Source organism: Molossus molossus, unplaced genomic scaffold (genome assembly GCF_014108415.1).
Source record: "Molossus molossus isolate mMolMol1 unplaced genomic scaffold, mMolMol1.p scaffold_m16_p_12, whole genome shotgun sequence".
Lineage (NCBI taxonomy): Eukaryota > Metazoa > Chordata > Mammalia > Chiroptera > Molossidae > Molossus > Molossus molossus.
The window spans coordinates 33770694-33782450 of NW_023425347.1; the positions used below are offsets into that span (position 1 = coordinate 33770694).

Below are 11757 nucleotides of genomic sequence, written 5' to 3' on the forward strand. Positions count from 1 at the left end.
AGGCATCTCAGGGCATACTGAAGTGACAGAGTAAGGTCAGGCTTCTAAAAGAACCCACAAATAGCTAATAGGAATCAGGTAGAACACTCACATTCCAAAGAATGTGACAGGCCTAATTCACCTTCTTTGTAAGCCTAATTCTATATTAGGGTATATTAAGATCAGCTTGTAAAATAAAACAAAAATGAAATTCAAAGTCAAAGTAGAAATTTTCAAGCAGAAAAATAGTTATGCTTAAAAAATTAAACAATCAGACTAGCTAGTAAAATGATAGAACTGGACAGAACAATTAGATTTTGAGGGAATGGATTTTTCCAGAAAGTTTTAATAGATATTTTTGAAAAAGAAGATTTTATTAGGTGTTTTTTTTTTTTTTTTTGGTTCGTTTTACACTAGATGGTACCTGAATACTTTGGTAAAATTAGATGCTTTGGGGTAAAAATATACCTTTTAGAATTAATAGCCAAATATTTCAGGTACTGTCGGATCACACAAGAACAGTCATTTAAAACACATACACATCTCTCTAATGATTAGTGATGTTAGCATTTCTTCATATGTCGCTTAGTCATTTGTATGTCCTGTTTGGAGAGGTGTCTATTTAGTTCTTCTGCCCATTTTTTTAAATTGGGTTCTTTGCCTTCCTTTTGTTGGCTTATATGAGCACTCTATATATTTTGGAAATTAACCCCTTATCTGATGTATCATTGGCAATTATGCTCTCCCATACAGTGGGTTGCCTTTCCATTTTGATGGTTGTTTCTTTTGCTGTGCAGAAGATTTTGAGTTTGATGTAGTCCCATGTGTTCATTTTTTCTTTTGTTTCTATTGCCTTGGGTGATGTGTCAGTGAAAATTCTGCTGCGTATGATGTCTGAAATTTTGTTGCCTACAGTTTCTTCTAGGATTTTTATGGATTCATGAGTCACACTTAAGTGTTTTATCCATTTTGAGTTTATTCTTGTGTATGGTGTAAGTTGATGGCCTAGTTTCATTTTTTTGCATATAGCTATCTAATTTTCCCATTAGCATTTATTAAAGAAGCTGTCTTTACTCCACTGTATGCTCTTGCCCCCTTTGTCAAATATTAATTGAGCATATTGTCTTGGGTTCATTGCTGGGTTCTCTATTCTGTTCCACTGGTCTATATGCCTGTTCTTGTGCCAGTACCAGGCTGTTTTGATTACACTAGCTTTGTAGTATAACCTGAAATCTGGTAATGTGATCCCTCCAACTTTGTTCTTCTTTTTCAAGATTGCTGTAGCTATTCGGGGTCTTTTTTGGTTCCATATGAACTTTTGAAGTATTTGTTCTAGTTCTGTGAAGTATGTTGTTGGTATTTTGATGGGGATTGCATTAAATCTAGATTGCTTTGGGTAATATGGACATTTTAATGATGTTAATTCTTCTAATCCATGAACAAGGTATGTGCTTCCACTTTTTTATATCTTCCTCTATTTCTTTTTCAATGCCCTGTAGTTTTCTGTGAATAGGTCCTTTATTTCTTTGGTACCTAAGTTTAGTCCTAGATATCTTAATTTTTTTGCTGCAATGGTAAATGGATTGTTTTTTAGTTTCTCTTTCTGTGAGTTCATCATTGGTGTATAAGAATGCCGTCGATTTCAAGATTTTATTACGTAGGTTTTTTTGGTTTGTTAAGTTTGCATCCTGCTAATTTGCCAAATTCATTTATTAAGTCTAGTAAATTTTTGATGGAATCTTTCGGGTTTTCTATGTACAGTATCATGTCATCTGCAAATAACGACAGTTTCACTTCCTTCTTTCCAATTTGGATCCCTTTTATTTTTTCTTCCTGTCATCAGAGAGATGCAAATTAAAACAACAATGAGGTATCACCTCACACCTGTCAGAATGGCCACCATCAGCAAATCATCAAACAACAAGTGTTGGCGAGGGTGTGGAGAAAAGGGGACTCTAGTACACTGCTGGTGGGAATGCAGACTGGTGCAGCCACTATGGAAAACAATATGCTGTTACCTCAAAAAATTAAAAATTGAACCTCCATTTGACTCAGTGATCCCACTTCTAGGAATATACCCTAAGAAGCCTGAAACACCAATCAGAAAGAATATATGTACCCCCATGTTTGTAGCAGCACTATATACAATAGCTAAGATCTAGAAAAAGCCCAAATGTCCTTCAATAGACGAATGGATAAGAAAGCCATGGTACATATCCACAATGCAGTACTATGCAGCTGTAAGAAAGAAAGATCTCTTATCCTTTGAGACGACATCGAGGGACCTGGAAAGTATTATCCTAAGCCAAACAGAGAAAGACAAGTATCATATGATCTCACTTATTTGTGGAATGTAATGGACATACCAGTCTGAGGAATGGAGCAGTCCCAGAGACGTGGAAGTGGGGTACAGACTGACAATCCCCAGAAGAGGGGGTGGGGGAGGAGAAATAAACCACAGAACTTATATGCATGTATGCATGAACAATGGACACGGACAACAAAGCTGGGGACAGAGCGGGGAGGGGGGGAGGGGGGAATCAGTGGGGGAAAAAGGACAAACATCTGCAAGAAAAATAAATTAAAAAAAAACACGTACACAAAAGGGTACACACTAGAGGCCATGATAACACACTATTAACAAGCCATTATCTTAAGAATACACTGGGCCCTTCTTCTGGAAAAATCACTAGGCATCGTCACTCACCCTGCAATCAAACCACTGTTAAACATCAAGTTACAATCACTTTAATTATGGGCCAACATTTCATTTGTTTCATAAGTGGTATCTATTCAAACAGCTCTGTGGATGACTTCACCACAAGGTAACTTAATTCAATTCAGTGCCAAAAAGTTTTTTTGTTTTTTTTTTTAAGGGTTTTCTTTAAGCAACTGATTAAAAATTTAGGCATCAAAAATCTTATTTCTATAAAAATTACTACATGAACTGTATCTAAATCAAACCAAAATGCTTCCACCCATTATAAAACAATATTATTCTGTCATAAACATTTTGTTTCAATATTTTCCAGCAACAACAGGCTTGTGTGAAACAACCAGGAAGCGAAACCAAACACGATCCCTTCGTGAAAGCAGAGTAAAATGAAAGAACACATTTGGAATTAGCTGAGGCACCATTAAAATTTCATTTAAAAAGACATTCCTTTAAAAACATTGGTTTAATGAAAGCAGTTACACGAGGAATACGTCTTCATTTTGTTTGGCAATTTCCCCAATCTTCTGTGCAAGAGTCTTTTCATATCCAGGATGGTTCATCTGAAATGTGCACACACAACCAGCCTGCCTGTTGAATGGAGGGGTGAGCTACCACTGTCATGCTGGCAAATCTACTCTTCCACAAAACAATCAAAATCTTTGGTGATTTGCTTGGGAGAAATATACCTTTTGCTTCGAAGGTAACACCCAAATCCCATTTTTCTTAGTTGTTTTGCTAGGGTTACTATCATTCCCTTTATACTACTGTCAGTTATAAACTCCCTGAAAACAGGAACCAATTTTTTCTGCTTGATTAGTTTGTTTTTTATCCTCACCCGAGGACACTTTTGCATTTATCTTCAGATAGAGCGGGAGGGAGAGAGGGGGGAAGAGAGAGAAGAGTTATAAAAAAAAACTAATGATTTTCTTATTGTCCAAGGATAGTTTATAACCAAGACTTGTCACAATTTATATTTCCCTTCTAAGATGGATACTAAGCAGAACTGTTAGCGTAGGAAGCTAGATATTAATAAAGGGAGAGAGCAAAGGGAATTGGACATTGTTGAGCTTAATGGGCAGAGAAGCTGAACTGGACAATAAACTTGCCTCACTAGGAAGTTACAGCTTCACACACTCCCCGGGCATGCTCTGCCCTGAGGACCTAATCCCCCACAGGGTGCAGGAAGGATCTAGTAGGTCACTACCAGGGGAGGAATGAAAACGGCAGGGGAAATTCCTCTGCTGGGCACATGCTCTGCTGGGCACATGCTCAGTAGAAGTAAAGATGGCACAGCCGGAGGTCCCTCCACTATGAGGCATGCGCAGCAGGGACTAAAATGGTGACCATAATGGGGAGGTACCTGGCTTGAGAAAAGAATCAGATTGGATCAAGAACACAGACCCCCCCACACAATATAGGAAATAGATTGGTTGGGGTTGGACCCATCAGAAGCCCCAGAAAGATTGGGAAGTTGACTGGTTAGTTTGACAGGGTGCGTGGTCCTTCCCAAGCCTGGGATAATATATTCCAAGCTTAACAAAGTTCTCTCTCTGGTGCTTGTAACACACCCTCACCCTATTTGTTCACATGCTCTCTCTCCATAGTGGCCATGCAGCCCTAACAGCCACCTGGGGTCCAGCAGCCACATGGACTCCAAGCATGGGCCTGGGCAGTGCCAGCTGGAGTGCCAGGAACAGACTACCGAGCAGATGGGGACGGATGTGGACTGAACCAATGGCACAGAATTTCTGGACCTTGGCCTTTGTGCTGGGCTTGATGAAGACAACGTTGGATTTTTTTCACAGTGGGAGGGACGGAGATTAGACAGTTGGGAACCCAGGGGCAGCCTTCTATTTCCACCCAAATAAATCTTACCACCAGACTTCATCCTCCCATGTAGGTCCCCAAAATTGCTTTTCTTGTGACACTGAAGGGACCCCATTTCCACCACCAGCTGAATCATAAATCCCTGCCTTCCACTACCATATCCTTTATTCCTGGGGGGTTGCCTGTGAGAGGGGGGCTAGAAGACACCTCTGCAAAACAAAAATAAGTTCTCATTTAATGATTATTAATCTTTATTTTTAATTATAAGTAGGATTTGAGTTATATACAGTGCAAAATTTTTATAGACAATTTCTTAGCAATCTAATAAATGAATAAAAACTACCTATAACTTCAGCAAATGATCAAGTACTCCCATCAAACACTGTGCAAAACCAGTGCAAAGGAGAGTATCAGTGCTACTCTGCCGACAAAGCAGACACACTGTTGCTGCACATGAGAATGAAATTTAAAAGGAAAAAAGAAACTAAGAATAAACATGGGCAGTGACAAACAAATCCATTGACATGTATATGTGTGTATAAACATTTTGTGTATGCGCATGTATAGTGATACAAAAATTATGTGGATGGTGCGTTCAACAAACACTTGAGAGCCTGCTCTGTGTAGGAACTGTGTTGTTCCTAAGAAACTGAGGCAATTCCATCGCCATTGTCTAAAAGGTTGAAAAATGTGCCAAGGAGGTCTAAATCCTAAACTTGTCTTTGGATGCATAAAAGAAGTCAGGATTGAGGCAGGCCAGACCCCTAGTCAGTCTACTTCTTTCTGGCCACCTCGTTTTCTTCCTGCTACTTTCTCACTCCCTGTACCAAGCACTGCACGCTCACTATAGCGCCTGATACTCACATGTATTGGATTCTCCTGACAGAAGAGAGTTTACTGAACATTTGCTATGGTGTGCGCTTAATAGGACAAGAAAATTTTTTTTTTGGTATTTCATCTTATATTTACCCTTAAAACGCCCATAAAAGATGAAAAATATACACAGAGTGAATAGGGAACAGGAGTATATAAAATCAAGGATTAAACTGTACAGTTGAAAGAAAATACCAGCCGCATAATGCTTTAAAGTTTATGGAGCATTTTCCCCCATAAGTCATTTATACCATGCACTTGACTTTATGTCAAGGATACCAGCTCAGAGAGAAAAAAAATAAGCTGTCTAAGTCACAAGTCTAGTGATCAAGTGCTTGACTGATCCCATAACTGACATCAAACATTGTGTTCTTTCTACCACCTGAAGCTGCTCTCACCAAGGTGAACAGTTCGAGTTCAGGGAATGGAGAAAGCAGCATGGGTGATGTGCACCTGGAGCCTTTAGGGACATGCAAGAGCTGGATGCAAAAGAACTCCAGTCCGGGCGGTGTGGCTCAGTGGTCGAGCGTCAACCCATGGACTGAGAGGTCGCCAGTTCAATTCTTGGTCAGGACACATGCCCAGGTTGTGGGTCTGATCCCCAGTAGGGGGCATGCGGGAGGCGGCCAATAGATGTTCTCCTCTCGTTGATGTTTCTATCTCTCTCTCCCCCTCTCTCTAAAATCAATAAAGGGGGAAAAGATGAACTCCAGCTGGGAAAGGCCAAGAACAGAGGGGTCTTGAGTGAGAAAAAGCAATGAGGCAGCAGGTCCCACGGAGGAGAGAATCTTTATAGCCAGAGGGAGATGATTTCACAAATAAGTAGGGTCGTGAGAACATTTAGGACTTCAGATTCCAGAATGGAGTCTGTTGACTCACAAAAGAAAACAATAATTGATTCTAAAACAGAATGGGTATAGACTGACAATCCCCAGAAGACGGGGAGGTGGGGGAGAGATAAACCACAGAACTTATATGCATGTGTGCATGAGCAATGGACAGGGACAACAAAGCTGGGGACAGGGCAGGGAGGGAGGGGGAGGGGGAATCAGTGGGGGGAAAAGGAGAAACATCTGTAACAAAAATAAATAAATTAATTTAAAAAATAAATAAATAAAACAGAATGAAAGCAATGTTTCAGGAACGCTAACCTGGTAGGGCATGGGAGATTTACTGGGGCAGTAGAAGGCAGTGGGGCAGAGTGAAGGCAAGGGAACCAGGTAGGACCCAATGTAGTAATTTAGTGAGAAAGTAGTGAGGATCAGCAGTGAAGGGAGTATCCGTGCAAAGGACCCGGAATGAAGAAATGTTAGTACAAATAGATGAAGATGACCAAAATTTTGCCCTCTTGACACTGCCTTTTTTGGGATTTTGACTTTACATAGTTAAGAGACAAGACTCAGAAAGAACCTTTGACCTTTTCCCATTTCCTGCCCAAGAGATTCCGATAGAAACAAACAAACAAACAAACAAACAATAAACACTCTGCTTCAGGAAGGAGATCTTAGGATGTTAGCTTTAGCCTTGTTTGAACTACGTTTGGTAAACAAGAGGGCTTCAGGTAGGTACATGTTAGATACCCTCTGCATCCCACTGTTTCTGAGTCTCCTAGCATGAATTTGCCTGCTACATATGTTCCGCTCTTCCCCACTACCTGTAGAAAGCTCATTCTTACTTCTGAAATCTAACACTCCATCCTCATCCCTTTCCCAAAGTGTCATATCTATCCAATGTTGCCTCACTGTCTTCAGAATTTTCATGCATATGTGAATTCCCCATGCACACATATTAAAAATTAATTTTCTCCTGTTAATCTGTTTCTGTTCATTTGATTATTAGCCCAGCTAGAAAAATATTCCAATATTCACTGGAAGACCAATGAGCAATCTGGCAAATTCTGCTCTTTCACTTTGAATCAAAGATGACTAATTAACATAATTAACAAAAATAAGTTTTGACTGGGTATTGCTCTTGAGAGTAAACCCAGTGGGAAAGCTGAGATGGGATGAAAAGGCTCTATAGCATAGTACCCATGCTATAGAACCAATGAAGGTTTTCATGCAAGAGAGTGACATAATCTGGTCAGTGTGTAATTTAAAATTTAGAATCTGTCCCTTTGGTAGCAGCATGGAGGATTCATTAGAAGGTGGAAATGTTTGATGCAAGTAGAAAACCAGATCAATAGTCGAAGGGATAAAACAAGAAAGAAGGCTTGAACTAAGTGAATGGGTGTGAGGAGGAGAGAGAATAAAAAGCAAATGCTTTTCAGCTGTTTTAAGTACCAACACTTTTAAGAACTTTTAAGTAGGTACTCTGCTAAATAGCTAATGGGCATGAATTCTAGAGTTACTCAGGTATTAATCACGAGGACTGGTGGCTGTCTAGATATTAAGGAGAGCCAGGACTCCAGTACTAGTAAGCACCCTGCTTCTGGCCACAGAGTAATGGTGGAAAGTGGTCAGTAGAAGAAAGTGATTAGGATGATTTTTTAAATGCCAAGTTTGCGGTACCTTTGGGCCATTTAGGTAGTGAGGTCCAGTATTACAGCTGGAAATACAAACTGGAGCCCTGGGGAGAGGAGAAAAATGAATTAGTTTTTTTGCTGTTGACCTTGGCCAAAGTTGGGTTTAAAGGCTTTCACTTGGTAATTTAGGAAAAAGTAAGTTATTTAAAATGAAGTACTAAATGTAGCCTGAGTCCATCTCCTATGTAAAGAAGTCCACTTAGGCTTGGCCAATATGGTTCAGTGGTTGAGCATCGGTTGTTGGTTCGATTCCTGGTCAGGGCACATGCCAGGGTTTCAGCCTTGTTCCCCAGTAGGGGGTGTGCAGGAGGCAGCTGATCAATGTTTCTCTCTCATTGATGTTTCTAACTCTCTCTCCCCCTCTCCCTCTAAAAAAATTAATAAAATGTTTTTTTTAAAAAGTTCCCTTAATACCTTCATTTCCTAGAATTTCCACTTAAAGGTGAGACAATCAAGTTACTTAACATAAAAAGCCTTATGTTATAGAAGACACACACACTATACATACATACACCACTACTTTGAATGGCTTCTACTTGTCTTACCCAACTGGAGGTAAACAGCATTGGGAACAAAGTTGTTTTTAAATAACTCCAGTCTCCCTGTGGTAGGTGTTCACTGCCTTCCTGATCATCCACAGCCAGCTCTCTAACAGCTATGTAAGGGCATTTTTTTATTTCCTATTTTACTTTAGTGTAAAAAAGCTGCTTCCTCTCCCATGCTATTTCAACTTCAATTTGTGCTCTAAACTGACAGGTTGTAGAAATAGTGAATATATTCAGTTTATCAACAGTGTTAATAGAATCATAAAGGAATTTCAGATGTGGTATGTTTTGTATTTTTATAAATATCCATTTTTCCTTTGCTAGCTTTGATAGAGTTGGAAAATGTATTCTTGGGGAATCTAATTCTGAAGAATATTTCCCGTTTTGTTTTTCTCTACAGAATTCATCTCCGTTTTATTTACCATATAATTATTTTGTCTATTCTCTGTGTCTACCCACTAGCCAGTAAGCTCGAAGAACACAGGGCTTTTATCTGTAGAGTTCACTGACGTATCCTCAGCATTAAGCCTAGATAGTAGGGTCTTAATAAAACACTGAATAAATCAGTCCTGTGATTATTACACCTCAAGAACTTACCATGTTTTTGCTCAGCAATCATGACTCAATCTCCATGCTCCGAGTTAATCTTGAACCATGACTTCTATTTATATACTCCAAAGAAATTATTTTAGGACCTATATTGTGGTGGGATCCTACAGGGCATTAAAGGTGATCAATACAACTAAATAAAATTGGGAAAAACTGCAGCCAAGTGTCCAAACCTGCAGGTTCTCCAGGTGATTCTTTTGCCTTGCTCTGCCTTGAGGAAGAGTTATGATTCCTCACCTACCACCCTACTCTGACTTCTGGTTTCCTGATTTCAATTCCTGTCTCAGCATCTGCTTCAGTCTAGCAGATGGTATTCTGACCCAGGCTACCTGAGTGTGACTCTGTTGTTTCATTGCTTCACACTTTGATGTGTTTGATGTTGTGTGGTTAAACCTGGAGAATGGTCTCAGCCTGAATTTCTAGACAGATCAGAGACTCTCAAATTTTAAAATTACAAGACAGATATTATGGACTACTTTTTCCCCTCAAGGTTCTGAATGTCCTTTGCTCTTCCCATTATAGAACCCAATAATTTCCTCACCACCCTGTTTGATGGGATAATTACAGCGACCACTTGCATTCCTTACTCAACATAAAATTTCTTTCCTGGTCAACTGGATTTAGTTAGTATGAATTATTATACAATCAAAGACAAGAAGAAACTATTATCATACTACAAATTCCCATTAAGAATAAAATTTAAAGATCTTCAAAATTAGAAAAAGAGATGTTTTCTAAGTACTTTGTGCTACAACATTTCCATTTGACATCTTAGAAAAGAACTGTGAAATGTAGCTATTGTATAACATAGGCCATGGTTTTCTTTCTTTAAATTATTTTTTTCTTTATTGATTTTAGAGAGAGAGGAAGGGAGAGGGAGAAAGAGAGAGAAACATCAATGAGAGAGAACACTGATTGGCCGCCTCCTGCATGCCTCCCACTGGGGATTTGGCCCACAACCTGGGCATATGCCCTGACTGGGAATCGAACTGGTGACCTCTTGGTGCATGGGTTGACGCTTAACCACTGAGCCACGCTGGCTGGGTGGCCATGCCTTTCTAAGTAACTGGGTTGGGCTAATTTAATTCATAGGCCAACAATTCCAAACACATCAACTGTATCAGTGAGGCAGTGTTTAGAAGGGCTCTCATCACCTGACAGAGGACAATTCACTTGACAGCATCTTTTCTTGGGCACTGACTCAAAGCAGCTAGACTGAAATAAATCTAAAGGGCACAGCTGTCATATAGCTCAAAGCTGCCCTCTGACCAATAACTTGATTCATTTTTCCCTATTTGTACAACTGGTTCTGCAAACAGGATTGCAATCCAAGACATGGATTTCCCCCCCACCCCCACTGTGGAGCTTCTTAGTGTCCTAGCAAGGGCTCTTGGATTCCTCTGCCCTGATGGTGATGATAAACTGAACATAGTAATTCTTTGATTTACTTTAGCAAGAAACAGGCATTTAACTCAATGAGCTCTGTGAACCAGTTACAAACAAGGGCTCTAAAATTAGAACATAATATTTTATCAAAGTAATGTTAGCATCAAAGTTTGAGGAATGGACAGGTACTGGACTGCATTTCAATGTCTACTGGGTATAAGAAGTTACTTATTTTCCTTATAACATTCCTTAATTTTTTTAACTTTCTGTTATGGAAAAATTTATATATACACAAAAGTAGAGAGAGTGGTGTAATGAAGCCCATCACTCTGATACGATAATCATGATACCCACCTCCCATAGATTATTTGAAACAAATTTTAGACATCCTACTTTACCTGTATTATTTCAGTATGTATCTCTAAAAGATAAAGAGAGTGTTTAAATAATATAGCCACAATATCCTAAGATGTGGTGCGCTGGTAGTTTTTAACAACCAGATCTCTTCAGGGGGTGGGATGGAGGGGGATGGGGTGGAGGATCCCTGATATGCAGTTTTTGCCAATTTCCATTTCATGGTGTAGATGCTTCCCCAAAGCCAATTTCAAGGTACCCACTTGATGCTAGACGGTGGCACTGAGCAGCAGTGCAGGACACCATTTCACAGGACTTCCACTATGCAGATACATTAGACATAAATAACCACAAGAACATAAATAATAGCAAATTATAGTAAAATAATTAGAAAGGGATACATTTTGAGCACTCATTTTATTTTAATACTTTAATTTCAAGTATGTATACTTTAATTTTTAATGGCTGTATCGAACAACTGGCTCACAAAAGTCCTGAATGGTAATCGGCTCTCGTCATTGCTAGCATGACACTGAATCACATCCAAATATTTAACAATATTTGGACTTCTTACGACTCCCAGCTATCCAAATTTTTCTGACATGTCTCTCTCTCCTCTTTTCCTCAGCAGTAGAGAAATATTTTAAGCAGGAATGAAGAGGGAACTTTGCTTCTGAAAGCTACAGCAAAGTGTTAGGTTTTCCAAATGGTCAGCCTGCTGTTCAGGTCTGTTTCCAGGCAGTTAAATTAGATGCGCACGCACACACACCTGTATATTACTTAGGAATCATAGTAATGTTTTTATTTTGCTTTTACTGACCATCCTCAAGCCCCCAAGAGAAAGAGTAAGAAAAGGGACAGGGCAGGGACTTTTCAGAAGGAAAAAGCAGTCCTTCCCAGGTACACAGCCCTGAGCCGATGGAGGTTTCCACGAGGAGATTCCT

The 11757-nt window shown here is 39.5% G+C and overlaps 1 protein-coding gene across 1 annotated transcript in view; it reads right to left on the bottom strand.

The window, feature by feature from the left end:
- LRRC8B (leucine rich repeat containing 8 VRAC subunit B) overlaps positions 1-7959 on the bottom strand; it is a 52922-nt gene extending 44963 nt beyond the window's left edge. Inside the window, exon 1 of the mRNA XM_036256952.1 lies at positions 7906-7959. The gene's annotated coding sequence lies outside the window, so the exon portion shown is untranslated. The remainder of the gene's footprint in view (positions 1-7905) is intronic.
- Between the last annotated feature and the right edge of the window lie 3798 nt (positions 7960-11757).